The sequence below is a fragment of the Tasmannia lanceolata genome, unplaced genomic scaffold (assembly GCF_043159265.1).
Source record: "Tasmannia lanceolata isolate RefF3 unplaced genomic scaffold, GAP_Taslan_0.1 ptg000004l, whole genome shotgun sequence".
NCBI classification, from domain to species: domain Eukaryota; kingdom Viridiplantae; phylum Streptophyta; class Magnoliopsida; order Canellales; family Winteraceae; genus Tasmannia; species Tasmannia lanceolata.
The window spans coordinates 7,420,744-7,424,484 of NW_027518681.1; positions in this window are offsets into that span (position 1 = coordinate 7,420,744).

The following is a 3,741-nucleotide window of genomic DNA, read 5'->3' on the forward strand; positions in this document are numbered from 1 at the left end:
AGATAGCGATTTCATTCAGAGAACAAGTCGGGAGACCGACACAGTCGACCCCAAAGTACAAGAACGAAAAAAAGAATGGAAAAAAAGGAAACAAAACAATACAATCACAGAGGAGAGGAAGGAAATCAAACATTTCTAATTCCAGCCTACCTACACCACGTGCAAGACTATCTGCCACATAGGTAGTTGATCTCCTTATATGGTTGATTATGATTGAAGAATCGCCTATCCGATCTTTGATTTTGTCAAGCAAAGATTCAAACTTCGAAGGAGGCACTGCCGATCCTCTAAGCCAGTCAGCCACCATATAGCATTAATAGAATCTCCTTTCACAGTAATTGAGTTCAAGGATTCTTTTTGTATGCACTTTATACCTTGGTGAACTGCTTTCACTTCTGCCTCACTAGCATCTGTCATCCCAATAGGGCCATAGAAAGCCCATATAACCTCTCCCAAAGAATCCCTCAAGACTTCACCGATCCCCGGCGGCCCTAGATTTCCAAAACTAGAGCCACCGAAGTTTAGCTTTATCATGCCCGCAGGGGGGTGGGGGGGGGAGGCTTTAACGCTTTTTGATGTCAAATCATGTTAAAAGTGGGGGCGCATATAAACAAAGACTCAATGTGTATATTGAAATATTTCAAGTTTTATATTGTAAGTTATGAGTTCATACTCATCAAAAAAACAAGTTAGGGGTTTTTGCAAAAAGAGTCTTCTCCTATTGATTATTTGCAAATAGAGTCTTAAAGTTTGACATTTTGCAAAACGAGTCATGGCATTTGGCCATGCTTTGCAAATGGAGTAAATTCGACGGCAATTTCACTTTCACAGAATTGAAACGACAGATTATTTTAGTTAGAAAAAGACAGAAATATCCTTTATTTAAAGAGTACTGTGGTGGCATTATGATATTCCCACCCCTTTGGATTTCTGGAATCTTGTGGAAAAGTTCGGAAAGAAAAATTGAAAAATTGCCCGCTCCTTTTACCCAAGAAAAATATAACTTTCAATTTTTCTTTAGAGGGGCCTTAAATTAAAGATGATTTTTTTTTTTGAAATAGCTTCAATTAAAGATGATATTCCTCTAAATTAACCATAATCATATTATTTTCCTCTAAATTGTGGAAAGAACAAATTTTCTAGAGAAATTTTTTTCCATAAGAAAAGTTTTTCTTGCAATCCGAACATGGCCACATTAATCCATTTCTTCAACTCATAATTTTGTCCCTACAGGTAATGTTTTCATTCTGCACTTGGGCGCTCTCATTCTTCACTGATGTGAGATCATGGTTTTAAATTTCAATTTCGGCTATTATTTCGGACTTATCCGAAACCTAAATTTCAGCCGAAATTCCAGACTAGATAATGAAATGCTGTTTTTTGGGGATGTAATTTCGACTGAAATTACCAAAATTTCGGTTACTAAATTCTCTAACAGAATTTTAAAAAAAATTTTATAGCAAATTTTGCCGAGATTCTTGAAATTTCCGAAATTTTGATCGAAATTTGGTAAATTTCGTCGATTTTGGTTTCGGTCCTCACTGAAATCCGAAATTTTGGTCCGGTCGGAATTTAAAAGCATGTGAGATACTACTATCTTCCCACACCCCTAGTTTTTATAATGGCACCCATCGAGAGGCATGCATTGATGTAATGTGGGGCACCTATGCTGCAGCACAACCAAAGCACAACCAAAACCTGATACAACACACCTTTGGTTGATCCGAACCATTCATTTGCTTGAAATTGCTTTGTAACTCCCGCATACAAATAATGTGTATTGTTTGTTGTTGATTTTGGGAGTGCAACTTGGGTCGATTTGTAGGAAATCAGATTTGAGTTTGTACCTTTAAATTGGGTTACTTTGGGTTGATTAAATCTAAAAATGCGTAATCACGGAACCATCTCCCTCCTCCCGCATCTCTTTGTCTCCCTCTCGTACTTGGGATTTAGAAGAAAACAAATTAGGAATATTACGTTTGGGAATAAAAGGGTAGTTTTGTCTCTTTCTAATTAAAAATCGTCTCCCATTTGAACTCTGTCAAGATAGGATTAACATTACGTGATTTGCAAAACGTGGCCAAATGCCAAGACTTGATTTGTAAAATGTGAAACTACACGACTCTATTTGCAAAAAAGTCCATAGCTGGCGACTCTTTTTGCAAAAACCCCTCAACAAGTTATGAGTTCACGAATCATGTGTAAATGACATTTCTAATTTAAAGCTATAGATTTCGAAATTTAATTTTCTTCGAAGAAAATGAAAACCTCCTCCTCTCATAAACCCTCGTTCGATGCACATATAAAGAAAAATCAAAATTTTTCTTCCCCCCATCTTCCATGTACAGCCCCCCTCATAGTGTATTTGTGAAAAAAATTTAACCTAAGGGGGTGGGGCCAAGTAGAAAAACAGGGTGAAGATTCTCCTTTCTCTAAATGATCCTCACCCTTTGATTTGATCCAAAGGTTCCTAAGGATTGCTTACACCCTAAGTATTATCAGAATTCCAATTTATTTGCAATTGAAAACAGCTCTTAGTACATCCACTCCCTTCCCCCGAAGAAATACAATTACAAAATACATAGACTTAACTCGCAAACTCACTCATTATTTAATCATCCTAATTCCCGAGTTCAAAAACCTATATTTGCTTTCCTGTGCAATTACAAGCATAGTTCTAAGAATTATACATAGATATCTGGCTTTTCTTTTTCTTTTGATTACTGTATGTCCAACCATAATTAGCATAACTTCATTTTAAATGCAAGTTTTCTAGGGGAGTGATAAATCAACTCCCATATATCTTAAATCGACCCCTTTTAACAGAAAACATTAGGGCGTGTGAGTTGTACACTTGTACGGTGTTTAACGGCAAATGAAAACTTTTTTGGCACGCCCTAATGTTTTCTGCTAAAAGGGGTCGATTTAAGATATATGGAATCGATTTATTACTGTCCTTTTTTTTCACCGAATCCGCTTTTGCTATATCTCCAAGACATAAATAGAAAAGGGAAATGATTTCAGCACAACTATGTTTTGACACATGTGCTCATTGAAAAACCCTTTCAGCTCTTTAAATATAAAAGACAAGAAACATGAACGTCATGTATCAAAACATGTTTGTGGTGAAATCATTTTACTAAAAAAATACCTCTATATGCGTAGCTACTTGGATTCATTGAGTACAGGATCAAGTGAACTTTGTTAAAAATTTGGAAAAAATAATGGTCAAAGTATTAAGGGTTTTTCACCTGCGTTGTGACGTGTTTTTTCCTATTTTGTTGTGCATTTGTTTCGTTTTAGAGATTTTTGCATTGAAAGAATGGAAAGTACCAATATATTGTTAGCTTCTTTCATGTTTTCTTGGGTATACTTTTGAAAGGGTTGGGAACTAGAATTCATTTGGGGGCTTCTCAGTTAAGTCCTATCATCACCTTATGTAGGTATGAGTCTTCCAAAGTAGCCAGAGTTTGGTCAATCCATGCGCCGCTGAGGGTATAAACTTTCAGTTGGGCACAGAGGACACAGGCTGTTGACTTCTTGCGAAAGCGGCAGATTTGGATCATAAGCCACTGTGCTCTATGTTTAGAAGTAGGGGAATCAGTGGACCAAATCTTCATCCACTGTAAAGTTGCTCGTTAAATGTGGGGCAATCTTCTTAGCAGATTTGGCATTGCTTGGGTCTTCCCTGCAATGCTTATCACCTCTTCATCGGTTGGCCTGCAGTTCCTTGGAGGAAGA